General features: G+C 42.8%; 1 long non-coding RNA gene across 1 annotated transcript in view; it reads right to left on the bottom strand.

The window, feature by feature from the left end:
- Positions 1-9,227, bottom strand: part of LOC132407172 (uncharacterized) — a 78,371-nt gene extending 69,144 nt beyond the window's left edge. Inside the window, exon 1 of the long non-coding RNA XR_009516391.1 lies at positions 9,039-9,227. This is a non-coding gene — a long non-coding RNA (uncharacterized LOC132407172). The remainder of the gene's footprint in view (positions 1-9,038) is intronic.
- Positions 9,228-15,046: the final 5,819 nt, after the last annotated feature.

Below are 15,046 nucleotides of genomic sequence, written 5' to 3'. Positions count from 1 at the left end.
AGATTCGCATGCGGCTCCGGAGCTGCGGGTTGCTGACCCCTGCCCTAGACAAATGATAGAGCTATTGCTTAATTGATGATTATTATTATACCCGCGTTTTTTAGATTGAGTATTGACAATGTATATTATCTGAATGTCTGTATTAATCTTATTTTTGTGCCCCTTTATAAATAAAGACTTTCAAAACTAGTACCATCAGACTTCAACGGACCTCTCTATCTTTGCTGGTAAGTGATCCAGTTACAGGAATTTCGTAACAGGATCACTAGGAAAAGTCATCACATTTTAGCTAAAAAAAAATGGCATTAGGGTGTTTTTACTGCAGTCAAATGTCAAAACGGGTCAAATTTGACCTGAACAGTATGTAAGGGTTAAATGTGGTGAGTGGTTCCATCTCCACTATCCTCTCAGGCAGCGAGTTTCTAAAGGAAACAGTCATTGCTCCCAAAGTCCTGGTGACGTCCCAGCTATGCAGCGCAGTAGAAGATGAGGAAACCTTGACATCTTTTACTTGTCTGGTATTTGGTGTAGATGCTCAACTATGAAAAGCAACTCCCCAATTTCCTCATTTACCAATAAATCACATTTTTCCTCATCACCTCTCCTGTTGGTCACAGAATCTAATTGCCTCAATGTTAAAATAAGTTTACCAAAGCCAAAAAAAAAATTAAACATGATATGCCAAATGTCATCAATCACATATGTTTCTTTGCAGCTGTGTTTATACTGATCTTTTTCCAAAGGGATGAGCATAAACACTGCCCATCATGGTAGGTGGAAGGCTGCTGACTTTCCACTAGTGTTTGGGTTCCAAATTTTGCTGATGGAGCCAACTATCATTTCTTTACTGGATAGACTGTAAGACCATACTGCAATTTGAGAGAGAGAAGCATAATACACATATATCTCTATCACAATGGAATGAAGGTAATTACAGAGGCATGAGAGGGGAGCTTGCCCAGGTCAGTGTTTTGGAGGAGGAATCTGGCAGGGATGACAGCAGAGCAGAGATGATGGTTTCTGAGAATAGTTCACAAGGCACAGGATAGATATGTTCCACAGAGGAAGAAATTCTCAAATGGCAGGGATAGGCAGCTGTGAATGACAAAGGAAGTTAAGGACTGCATACAAGCCAAGGAAAGGGCATGTAAGGTAGCCAAGGTGATTGGGAAATTGGATGATTGGGAAGCTTTTAAAATCCAACAAAAGGCAACTAGAAAAACTATAAGAAGAGAAAAGATGAAATATGAGGGCAGACAAGCCAATAATATAAAGCAGCTTATCAAATGTTCTTTCAGTTATATAAAGAGTACAAGGGAGGTGAGAGTTGATATTGAACCACTGGAAAACGATGCTGGTGAGGTAGTAATAGGGACAAAGAAATTGCAGATGAACTTAATGTGTTTTGCATCTGTCTTCACTGTGGAAGACACTGCCGTGTACCAGAGATCTCTGAGTGCCAGAGAGAAGGAGTGAACGCCATTGGTATTACAAAGGAAAAAGTGCTAGGCAAACTCAAAGGTCTTAAGGTGGATAAGTCGCCTGGGCCAGATGGACTACATCCCAGAGTCCTGAGAGAGGTTGCTGAAGAGGTAGTGGATTTATTGGTCATGCTCTTCCATGAATCATTTGATTCTTGCATGGTCCTGGAGAACTGGAAGATAGCGAATGTCACTCCACTCTTTAAGAAGGGAGGAATGCAAAAGGAAGGAAATCATAAGCCAGATAGCCTAACCTCAGTGGTTGGGAGAGTGTTGGAGTCTATTATTAAAGATGAGGTTTCAAGGTACTTGGAGAGTAATGACAAAATAAGTCAAAGTCAGCATGATTTCTGTAAAGGGAAATTCTGCCTGACAAATCTGTTAGAGTTCTTTGAGGAAGTAACAAGCAGGGTGGACAAAGGAGAAACAGTGGATATCATTTACTTGGATTTTCAGAAGGTGTTTGATAAGGTAGCAGACATGAGGTTGCATAACAAGATTAAATCCTATGGCGTTACAAGAAAGATACGGGCATGGATAGCAGAATGGGTGACAGGCTGGAGGCAGCAAGGGGGATTAAAAAGGGTCTTTTCTGGTTAGCTGCTGGTCATGACTGGTGTTCCTCAGGGGTCAGTATTAGGACCACTGCTTTTCACATTATTTGTCAGTGTTTTGGATAATGGAATTGATAGCTTTGTGGCAACATTTGCTGATGATACGAAGATAGGTGGAGGGACAGGTAGTGCTGAGGAAGCAATGCAATTGCAGCAGGACTTGACAAATTGGAAGAATGGGCAAAAAAGAGGCAGTTGGAAGACAGTGTTGTGAAATGTATGATAATGTATTTTGGTAAAAGGAACTATAGTGCAGACTATTATCTAAATGGTGAGAAGGCTCAAACATCAGAGGTGCAGAGGGACTTTGGAATCCTTGTGCAAGACTCCCAAAAGGTTAATTAACAGGTTGAGTCTGTGGTAAAGAAGGCAAATTCAATGTTGGAATTTATTTCAAGAGCAATAGAATATTAGAGCAAGGAGATAATGCTGAGCCATTATAAGACACTAGTCAGGCAGCACTTGAGTATTGTCAACAGTTTTGGGCCCCATATCTCAGAAAGGATCTGTTGTCATTGCAGAAAGTCCAGGAGAGAGTCACAATGATGATTCTGGGAATGAAGGGGTTAACATAAGAGGAGCACTGGCAGCTTTGGACTTGTACTCACTGGGATTTAGAAGAATGCAGGGGATCTCATTGAAACCTACTAAATGTTGAAAGGACTAGATAGGGAGCATGTTTCCTATGGTGGGGGTATCCAGAACTAGAGGTCACAGCCTCAAAATTGAGGGGGCGACCTTTTACAACAGAGGTAAGGAGAAATTTTTTTTAGCCAGAGAGTAGTGAATCTGTGGAATGCTCTGCCACAGACTGTGTTGGAGGCTAAGTCCAGGGTATTCTTAAGGCAGAAGTTGATAATTTCTTGATCAGTCAGCCCATCAAAGGATATGTAGAGAAGGCAGGTGTGTGGGAGAGAGTGGGTTCCTGGATCAGCCCTGATGCAATGGTAGAGCAGACTTGATGGGTTGAATATCATAATTCTACTCCTATGTCTTATAAGACCAAGAAGCAGAATTAGGCCTTTCTGCCCAACGAGACTGCTCCACCCTTGCACCATGGCTCACTAATTCCACATAACCTCATATACCTGCCTTCTCACCATATCCTTTGATGCCCTGACTGATCAGGAAATGATCACCTGCCGCCTTAAATATCGCACATACTTGACCTCCACTGCAATCTATGGTGGAGTCTGGCTAAAAAAATTCCTCCTCATCCCTAAGACTTTATAAGGCATTAGTGAGGCCTCACTTGAGAATTGTGAATAGTTTTGGGCTTCTTGTCTTAGAAAAGAGAGGGTCCAGAGGAGATTAAAAAGGATGATTCCAGGAATGAAAGGCTTATCATACAAGGGACGTTTGATGGCTCTGGGTCTTTACTCACCGGAATTCAGAAGGATTAAGGGGCTCGCAATGAAACCTTTCAAATGTTGAAAGGCCTAGAGAGAGTAGATGCGGAAAGGCTGTTTCCCATGGTGAGAGGGTCTAGGACAAGAGGGCCCAGCCTCAGGATAGCAGGGCACCCTTTCAAATAGAGATGCAGTGAAATTTCTTTAACCAAAGGGTGGTGAATTTGTGGAATATGTTGCCACATGCAGCTGTGAAGGCCAGGTCATTGGGTGTATTTAAGGCAGGGATTGATAGGTTCTTGATTGGACATGGCATCAAAGATTACAAGGAGAAGGCCGGGAACTGGGGTTGAGGAGCAGGGGAAAAAAGGGTCAACCATGATTGAATGGTGGAGCAGATCCAAAGGGTCAGATGGCCTAATTCTGCTCCTATGTCTTGTGTCTTATGGTCTATATTCTGAGGCTGTACCTTCTAGTCCTACACTTATTCACTATCAGAAACATCCTCTTCACACCCACTCTATGTAGGCCTTTCAATATTCGATAGGTTTCAGTGAGATCCCCACACACTTATTTTCTAAACTCCAGCAACTATAGGCCCAGAGCCATCAAACGTTCCTCGCATGTCAATCTTTTCGTTCCTGGGATCATACTTGTCCAGCGCATAATTCTGCGTACTTGTCCTCACCTATTACCGCCAGCTTCCACATCCAGCTCATAATTATCCGCAACTTCCACCATTTCCAACAGGATCCCACCACCATGCCTATCTTTCCCTCCCCCTCCCCACCCTCAGCTTTCTGTGTTTCACAGGGATTACTCAGTATAAGACTCTCTTGTCTATTCGTCCTTCCCACTGATCTCCCTCCTGGTACTTATCTTGCAAGCAGCACACCTGCCCCCACACTTCCTCCCTCTCTACCATTCAGGGCCCCGAACAGTGCTTTCAGATGAGGTGACGCTTCACATGTGAGTCTGTTAGGATTCATATACTGTTTCCGGTGCTCCTGGTGTGGCCTCATGCATGTCAGCGAGACCTGACGTAGTCTCGGAGACCGCTTCACTGAGCACCTATGCTCCAATCGGCAGAAAACGCAGGATCTCCCGGTGTGCTCTCATTATAACTCTACTTCCCATTCCCATTCTGACATGCTAGTCCATGGCCTCCTCTATTGCCACGATGAGGCCTTACTCAGGTTGGAGGAGCAACACCTTACAGTCCATCAGGATAGCCTCCAATGTGATGGAATGAACATGATTTCTTGAACATCCAGTAATTGCCCCCTCCCCTTCTCCATTCCCCAATCCCAATTCCCTTTCTCACTGTATCTCCTTGCCTGCACATCACCTCCTTCTGGAGCTCCTCCCCCTTCCCTTTCTTCCATGGCCTCCTGTCCTCTCCTAGCAGATTCCCCCTTCTCCAGCCTTTTATCTCTTTCACAAATCAATTTCTCAGTTCTTTACTTCATCCCTCCCTTTCTCCCAGTTTCATCTATCACCTACTATCTTGTATTTCTTCCTCTCCTCCCCCTACTTTCTTACTCTGATGTCTCACCTCATTGGCCCAAAACATCAACTTATTACTCTTTTCCATGGAAGCTGCTTGGCCTGATGAGTTCCTCCAGCATTTTGAGTGTGTTACCTTGATTTTCAGCATCTGCAGAGCTTCTTGTTTATCATTCTTGTGAATTTCCTCTGAACTGTCTCAATGCCAACACATCTTTTCTTAGGCAGGGGGCCCAAAATTGCTCATGATACTGCAAGTGAAGTCTAGCTATGCCTTATAAAGACCTAGCATTACATCCTTGCTGTTATAGTCTTGTTCTTTTTAAATGAATGCAAGCATTGCATTTGTCTTTCTTATCACCAACCCTTAACAAGTTAACATTCAGAGTATGCTGTACAAGGACGTCCAAGTGCCTTCCGATTTTTGTATTTTCTCCATTTAGAAAATAGTCTATGCCTTTATTTCATCTACCAAAGTGTATGACCATACACCTCCCACTCCCACTCTGCCACTCCTTTGCCCATTCTCCTAACGTGTCCAAATCCTTCTGCAGATTCCCTGCTTTCTCAATGCTACCTGCCCCTCCACATATCTTCATATCATGCACAATCTAGACCACAAAGCCATTAATTCCATCATCCAAATGTAACCCTTACCCAACAGGCTGGTATATGTCTAGGGGAAAAAGGAGATCCAGCCACTCTCCAACCCACCTCCCGTACACGCAGGTGCTGTGAGAATCGAGTTAATGCCTCGCGCCCGCCAACAGTATCAAACCCACAACAAATACCGTTATGAAATACACTTTAAAGAGTTTACTAAAATTAAAAAAATAGTAGGCAATACAATATATATATATATATATATATATATATATATATATACAAGGAAAAAAACAAAAGGCGCCAACTTATCAAAGTTCAGTCTGTTTAGTGCACTCGTTGGAGCTCAATCAACGAACCAATCGACCCATCCGGCCGTCGCACCTGGGACCACCCCGGTGGTCTTACAAGCAGTCCAGCACACGTCCACCTTCCTCAGCGTCTTCCTCGCCCTCGCCAAAAAAACCCGCGAAAACCCCTCCCCCAAGTTCCCAGCATCACAAGACACAATGACATTCCCCATTGATTAACAAATGAATACAATTACCATATCAGCCATTCTAAAGTGAAACAACGGCGAGAGAAACACTTATCCGACAAAGAAACATTCCTACTTGTAACAAACCAAAGAGGCCATTTTGAGTAACATACCCAGGACATTGTACACAAATTATTGACATACAATATGAAATGAAGTGGTCCCAACTCTGACCTCACAAGTTACCAGCAAACAAAGAGAAAAGGCTCACTTTATTCCCTCTCTTTGCCTGTTTGGAACTAAGCACCAAGGGTCAGCGCTATAAGCCTAAGCAACACTACCACCAGGTTGTTCCATGTTCCTTGACGCAATGCACACTCTGTGAAAGCCAACTGACGCACCAAGCATTACGTTATTCATACAATACCAGCCATGTTCTACCATCTATCCCCTCAACTTCCTCAACAGAACACAAAGACATAAACACAAGAGACTCTGCGGATGCAGGAAGTCCAAGCAACACAGAAAACACTGGAGGATCTCAGCAGGGTCCTTTTGAAGAGTCTCTGCCCAGAACTTAGACCGTTTATTCCCCTCCGTTGATACCAACTGACCTGCTGAGTTCCTCCAACATTTTGTGTGCTGCTCAGAACACCTTGCTCAACATTGTGCTCCAACGAGCTGGCAACCATGAGGCCATTTGTTCCTACCAACTCACGCCAAGCAGATCCTGCCTTTAGGCTAAATGAAGTCCCTTGACTTTACCTGGAGACAGAGAGTGCTCAATGAAGAAAGCAGACAACTTCACCTTCACTGTTTCCCTGATGGAAGTACTGAGAAGAGGGCAAGTTGCAGTTGCTGGCTGTTGAAAGAAGAAAGGTATGGGGATAATTGTGACTGGATGGGGAGACAAAGAAGAGGTTTATGCTTATACCATTTGGAGCAGGGGTTCTCAACCTGGGACCTATGAACCCCTTGCTTAGTGGTATTGATCCATGGCATAAAAAAGGTTGGGAACCCCTGATTTAGAACATGTAAATCAAAAGAGATTGCAGGGTAATAAAGAATTGAACTGTATAAAGGTGGGTTGATGATTGTCACTTTCTTTAGTTTTTGCCCTCCACTGGCTGTAGACGCTGCTGTAGACATCTAAAGCGGCCTTTTGGATATCCTCCATCTTAGCCTCTACCATCAGCTTCTGCTGCCTCCAGTTGGTTCTATTAACTTCTTCTGTAGGTCAGTGGAATGATTGTCAGTCAGTGCCACAAAATATAGTTCGGACATGTGTGAGCTATGATTGAATATCCGGGTACGAGCTGCCACCTATGGGAGGTTTGGTGCAGTGCCACATGAAAGTGGAGCATGTAAACATTAATCAACGTCCTAATAACAGAGATTGTTGACAGATGAATGCAAAGCGTACGGTGTAATGATCATAGTGAAAGCCTGGCATATGCACTGGAGAGGATTCAGCATCTGAAGATGCATTCCCTGATGCAAACCACATGAGTGAGCTCACTAAACTTTTTGTGACCCTAATACTCACACATAAAATATTACGTCGCTGTGTGCCCCACCAGTTAGACCACGTGGCTGACGCCAATATACATCCTGCCAGTTCATGACATCAGGCCACTCCAATCAGTGAAAGCAACTTCCTCAATCACCAGTTATGTTCTAAGTACTGATGGCCTCCAATTTAATCCCAACCACTAACTCCATATGTTTCCCACCTAGCTCTTTCCTGGTTACTCGTCTGCTTTATAGAACTACTAAAGCTGAGCTTAGCCTCCCTTCAGCTTGCTCACCACAACCCCCACCTACAATGATAAGGCCTGAAGCCATAGATTTCTCATACATTTGTTTTGAGGCAGTCAAACTTGTAAGCTGTCAGTCATAGCCATTTTGATCTAGTTCATCAAACTCTTGGGAATCTGTATCAGGCTTATTATCAATGGCATATGTCATTAAATTTGTTTTGTGGAAGCAGCATAATGCAAGACATAAAAATATTCTTGTGTTGTTAATTACAATAATAAATAAATAAGTGATGTGAAAGAGGAATAGTGAGGTAGTGTTTTGGACCATTCAGAAATCTGATGGCAGAGGAGAAGAAACTGTTCCTAAAGCACTAAATGTGTTTCTTCATCTCATTCACATCCTCCCTGATGGAAGTAATGAGAAGCGGGCATGTGTTGGCTGGCGAGAATCTTTGAAGATGGATGCTGACTGCTTAAGGGACCACCTTTTGAGGATGTACTCGATGCTGGGTGGCTTGCGCCCATGACTGAACTGGTTAACTCTGCAGCCTCTCGTGATCCTGTGCATTGGACCCTCCGTTCCGGATGGTGATGCAGCCGGTCAGACTGCTCTCCACGGTACATCTGTACAAATCTGCTGGAGCCTCTGGCGTCATTCCAAATCTCCTCAAACTCCTAATGTGCTTTCTTTGCATTACAGCAATATGTCAGGCCCAAGACAGATCCTCTGAGGAACTTGAAACTGCTCACCTTTTCCATCGCTGACTCCTCACCTCTCCTTACCTGAGTTCTCCTTACCTCTTTTCCCTGCTGAGCTCTTTAGCGCCTACAATAAACTTCTTAATATTGAATTATTAAAATAAATAGGTTGCAACGTTCCACAACAGTTTAACATTTAACAATGAAGTTCATATTTAGTTAATATTGTCTGAAACCATATAGTCTGCAAAATCACTGCAGCTGAATATCATTAGAAAGCTAATTCTGCACTGTTTGAGAATACAGTATCCCCGCAGAATGAACACAATGTCAAACTTGTGCTTACATGAACACTAAATTGAAACTAAATTACTAGCTGACCTCATGCAGTGTGGGCGTAGATTTACTTGCTTCTTGGAAAATAAACAAGATGAAGGATAGAAGAATCAGACAGTACTTTAGAAAGCTAAAAGCCACAAATGAGTCAATCCTGAAGCCTCAGACTAACCCACGGTATATTCATACTTCAGTAAAAATAATGTCTATACCTTCAATAAGCAGCTGAACATCACATCTCCAGAGAGGTGCTGTCACCGCTGATAGGATGAGCCGTGGGCAGAACACTGATCCATTTTCAAAGGCTAGGCCTTATTTCCACAATGACTGTGAGTTTCAGGCCAATTAGTTGGTCTGCTGGCTAACTTCAGTCAGTAGGGCTGGGAAGCTGGGACGCTTGTTTTCTGTGCAGCGTGCAAGAGTGTTTCAAAGAGAACTTACTCCCACATTGTGAGGTCTCACCTTACCGCCTCCAGGCTAACCACGAAAGCTGAATGGTTTTGCTGTAGAATCTAACAGTGAACTTGCAGTCCTCAAAAATATTTACATACAGTTTTAAAGTGCTTGGAAGTAGGTACAGAGGAGATGTCAAGGGTAAGGTTTTTTACGCAGAGAATGGTGGGTGCGTGGAATTGGCTGCTGGCGATGGTGGTGGAGGTGGATACAACCGGGTCTTTTAAGAGACTCCTGGACAGGTACATGGAGCTTAGAAAAATAGAAGGCTATGGGTAACCCTAGAGAATTTCTATAGTAAGTACATGTTTGGCATAGCTTTGTGGGCTGAAGGGCCTGGATTGTCCTATAGTTTTTTTCTATGTTTCTACTTCAGGCCTGTTACCATCCTCATTTCCACTCTGCTGACCAAGTTCAATTTGTTCTTTATAATGTAAAGAAAGATTTAAAGAAATTGCCTCATACTTTAATGAAACCATTTCAAAGTAAGGAATTTCATAATATTTTTGTTTATCTGCTAAAGGGATACATGCAAAAGACACATGAAACACCGTGCAAGCCATGTTAAGAAACTGGAGCTGTAGCTGGAACAACTTCAGCTCATTCGGGAGAACGAGGAGGTGATAGAGAGGAGCTACAGGGAGATAGTCACACTTAAGTTGCCTGAGGGAGGTAGATGGGTGATTGTCAGGAAAGGGAAAAGGAATAGGCAGATAGTGCAGAGAGCTCCTGTGGCCCTTCCCCTCAATAACAACCATACTTCTTTGGATACCATTTGGGGATGACCTACCAGGGGAAAGCTGCAGCGACCAGATCTGCGGCACAGTGTTTGGCTCTGTGGCTTAGGAGGGAAAGGGAGAGAAGAGGTGACAGGACATTCAATGGCTAAGGAGATTTTGAGGATGTGAAAGAGAGTCCTGCATGTTATGTTGTCTCCCAGGTTCCAGGGTAAAGGATGACACAGATCGGGTCGACGGTATTCTCAAGGGGGAGGCTGAGCAGACAGAAGTCAGGGAGAAGGATGAGGTCCTTCATAGTCACCAGTGAGAGGCACATTGACAAATGTGAGAACAGCACAGAACAGGCAATATGCTGGAACACATTGACGTTAAGAAAGAAGATGTGCTGAAACTTTTGAAAAACGATAGGATAGCTAAGTCTCCAGGGCAAGGTGAGATATACCCTAGATTTCTATGGGAAATTAGGGAAAAGATTGCTGCACTTTTGCTGATGATCTTTGCATCCTCACTGGTCACAAGATCAGTACAAGAAGATTGGAAGGTAGCAAAGGTTACTCCTTTGTTCAAGAAAATGAATAGGGATAACCCTGGGAATTATAGACTTGTCAGTCATACATCACCAGTGGGAAAATTATTGAAGAGGATTTTTAGAGATAGGATTTAAGAAACATAGACTGATCAGAGATTGTCAGCATGGCTTTTTGAGGGACAGGTCATACCTCATGAGCCTAAATTAATTATATGAGGAAGTAACAAAACAAATTGGCTGAAGTAGAGTAGCGGGGTGCACAGTATATCAATTTTAGTAAGGTCAAAATCATGGGATCCAGGGGACCCTGGCTGCATGGATTCATAATTATCTTGCCCACCAAAGGCAGAAGGTGCAGAAGCCGCGGATGGAGCATATTCTGCCTGGAGGTCAGTAACCAGTGGTGTTCCACGGGGAACTGTTCTAGGGCCCTGCTCTTTGTGATTTTTAGAAATGGTTTGGATGAGGAAGTGGAGGGGTGGGTTCATATGCTTGCAGATAACGTGATGGTTAGTGGTGCTATGGAGAGTGTACAAAGTTGTCACGGGTTATAAAGGGACATTGATAGGATGCCAAGCTGGGCTGAGAAATGGCAGATGGTGTTCAATCGGATTAAGTGTGAAGTGGTGCACTTTGAAACGTTGAATACGAGTGCAGAGTAGCAAGTCTGATGGCAGAATTGTTAGCTGTATGGAGGAGCAGAGTGATCTTGGAGTCCACATCCATAGACTCTTAAAGTTGCAGACACAATTTGAGAGGGTGGTTATGTGTTGGGCTTCATTAGACAGGAATTTGAGTGCGAGAGTGATGAGGTAATGTTGCAGCTCTGTAAAATGCTGCCTGGACTAGAGAGTATATCTCATGAGGACAGGTTGAGCAAGCTAGGGGTTTCTTCTTTGGAATGGAAGATGAGCGGTGACTCAATAGAGGTGTACAAGATGATAAAAGGCATAGATAGAGTGGGTGGGGCAGAAGTGGCTAATATGAGTAGGGTGATTGGAGGTAAGTGTAGGGAGGAGGTCAGAGATGGATTTTTTTAGCTAGAGAGTGGTAAGTGCGTGGAATGCACTTCCAGGTGTATTGGTAGAGGGGGAAACATTAGTTACATTTTAGAGATTCTTAGTCACATGAATGAAAGAAAATGTAGGGCTTTGTGGGAGGGAAGGTTTCAGTTGACCATGAAGTTGGTTAAATGTGTGCTGCACTGTTCTAGGTTCTTACAAATTCAACAGAAGTACATCACTGAATAACCATAGGAGACAAGAAACTGCAGCAACTGGAATTGGGAGCAACACACAGGAATCCAGCAAATCAGTCATACTGTGTATAAGGGTCACATTTTCATGAATATGGCATTTTTGAGTTACACATTTCTAATGGGAAAGGGGAATTTAATTTTACCTAAGGGAGAAATCAATATTGTTGCCATCAGGTTGCAGGCTATCCAGATGGAATATAAAGCACTGCTCCTCCACCATGATGGTTACCTCATCGTAGAATAAGGGGTAGCCATAGTCCGACATGACAGAACAGGAATGGGAATTGGAATTAAGGCTTCTGGACAGCTTTTGGTGGATGAAGCAGAGATGCTCAAAGAAGCGGTTCCCCAGTTTAGGATGTGTCTCACCTGTGTAGAGGAGGCTGCATCGGAAGCAATAGACACATTAGACAACACCAACAGATTTACAGGTGGACTGTTTGGGGCCTGAATGGAGGTGAGGGAAGAAGCGAATGGGCAGCTGGAACACTTTGGCTGCTTTCAGGGATAAGTGCCAGGAGGGAGAGAAGTGGGGAGGAATAACTGGCCAAAGGAATCAAGGAGGGAATGATTACTGTGGAACGCGGAGACAAGGGGAAGGTAAAGATATGTTTAGTGGTAGGATCCCTTTGCAGATGGCGGAAGTTGCGGAGAATGATGTGTTGAATGTGGCGGCTGATGAGGTGGTAGGAAAGGACAACAGGAACTCAGTCACTGTTAAGACAGTGGGAAGATGGGGTGTAGTGGATGTCTGGTAAATGCAGGAAATGTAGGTGAGGGCAGCATCAATGTTGGAGAAGGGAAACCCTGCTCATTGACAAAGGAAGATGTCTCTGAGATCCTGGAAAGGAAAGCCACATACTGGGAACATATGTGGCAGAGACAATGGAGCTGAGGAACGGGAGTAGCATTTTTTCGGGAGACAGGGTGGGAAGAGGTATAGTTAAGACAGCCATTGCAATCAGTAGGTTTAAAAAAGATGTTCATCCACAGTTTGTCTCCAGAGATGGACACAAAGAGATCAAGAAAGGGGAGGGAGAAAAGGACCAAGTGAATTTACGGGCAGGGTGGAAGACGAAGTATCAAAGTATCAATTTTCATCAGAGTTGATGAAATTAACAAGCTCAGCATAAATGCATGAAGCCACACCAGTGCAGTCGTCGATGTAGAGGAGGAAGAGTTGGAGAGTATTACCGATGAGTCGTCACACTTTCTCCAATTCTGTGCCACCCACCATCACATTGGATCTGGTGTCTGTAGACTCATCTGGACAGCCCCAAATTCTGAAGTGCCCTTGTGATGCTGTTTGTGTCCCCTTCACCTTTACTCTTCGCTGCTTAAAAATACCCTCTTTAAATGTGGGTTTAGTCATTCATTCTACTGCCTCCTTTGTTACCTTACTTTCCTTTATTGTCTGATTGCACCTCAGTAAAGTGTTTTGCATATGGGTTTTTGCACATTGTGCATAATTTCCTCTGAAATTGAAATTTGCATCTTGTTCCCAACAGTTAAATCCATGGAACTTTTTAAAGAAAATACAAATAAATACAAGTTTCATGTCCTAAGAGGGCTGTGATAGTCCTTACAAAAATGTGGATAAACAAACGAGCATGGGACAGATTGCATGGCTCAAAATGATGCCTAGTCTCTGCCTCAGTTTATTTTAGTTGCTGTAAAGCGCTGCTCCACTTAATTCCGTGTGCGATAACAATAACTTCCAGCTACCCTATTGTCCTAACGAAAGTATTACCACTCTTCTTTATTTTTTCATAAACGTGATTAAAAACTGTTAAAATAAATATTTTCTCCTGTGAATTGTGCATAATCCTATCAAATACAATTTGACTACAAAGAATGGTTGCTGACTGCGCTAATAACATCCCCGTTAAAGTTACTAACAATAAATATGTTTGAAGTTGGTTACTGCAACTCTATGATTAAGTAATTATCAAAGCTTCGGAGAGCAACCTTAATGGGTGCAAACATAATTCAGTTCACTTATTGTAATATTTTAGGCTCATCATGATTCAGAATATATCTCATTTCTGGCAAATAGGTTATTAATATTCTAACATGCAAGAATCTGTTTGCACTGGTAAAAAAGTTAGCTAGCACAGACTGCAAAAAGCAGCACATATATACCCAAATACAAACAAGGACTGAAATTTGGGGCTGAAAATTCACATTTATTTAGTTCTGCTGAGACACCGTATTGGTGTGCACAGATCTGACAACATGGCAGCTTGAAGCTGAACAGCCTCTGCTGAATAATAAGGTATTCAGAAAACCATTTCAGTTACAGTAGAGTCTTTCATAAAATTCCTCTGTACAGAGCATAAAAGCTAATGCACTCTAGCTGAAAAAAATGAAGCTTTTAAAATATTTACCTAGCACACATATTAATGGTGCAACCTATAACTATGCTTTCAAGCTTCTCATCTCAATACATAAATTCAAATTTTGCCGTCGAAAATGAAATAGCATAACATTTTGATGTTCTATCTGATGGAATCAGTACAGATGCTTTGAATTTAGTATATTTAACAATGCAAGTTATGCTGCCGAAGTATTTTATGTAAAAACTTCACTGAAGCACAAACTTGTGGCGATTACATGTCCTCATGTCTGGAATTGCTGTTTAAAAGCAGTATATTTGCATTCAACAGAAAGAATATACAGTAACAAAAATAAATTTTATCGGGGAATCCATTGTTTCCATCTGCAGCCTTTCTTCTCCTTGTATCAATGATGACCTCGAGACCACATGACCATAAGACAAAGAAGCAGAATTAGGCCATCCTGCCCATTGAATCCACTCTTTGAGTCATCATGGCTGAGTTATTAGCTCTCTCAACCCCATTCTCTTGCCTTTCCTATAACCTCTGAAGCCCTTACTAATCAAGAATGTAAGAAACTCTGCTTTAAATATATCTTCCAACATTTCTGCAATCTGTAACTCTACACACTTTCCAATTATCATTGCTCCATCATCAGCTGTCATGCTTTCAGCTCTTCATTTCCCAAGCTCTGGAATTTTTTTCCTGTGATAACCCTCTGTCCATTACTCCCTCCTACTTTAAGATTGCAGGAAAACCTGCTTCTTTGACCAAGCTCTATTTCCTGTCCTCTTTTCTCTTTATGAAGAGCCTTCAGAAGCTTTAACTATATTAAAAATCCTATACATGCCATTGCCAGTGGTTACAGAAGAGTTACAGATCAGGAGAGAGCTATTACCTCTCC

Source organism: Hypanus sabinus, chromosome 17 (genome assembly GCF_030144855.1).
Source record: "Hypanus sabinus isolate sHypSab1 chromosome 17, sHypSab1.hap1, whole genome shotgun sequence".
NCBI classification, from domain to species: Eukaryota; Metazoa; Chordata; class Chondrichthyes; order Myliobatiformes; family Dasyatidae; genus Hypanus; species Hypanus sabinus.
This window is presented reverse-complemented; position numbering and strand designations above follow the sequence as displayed.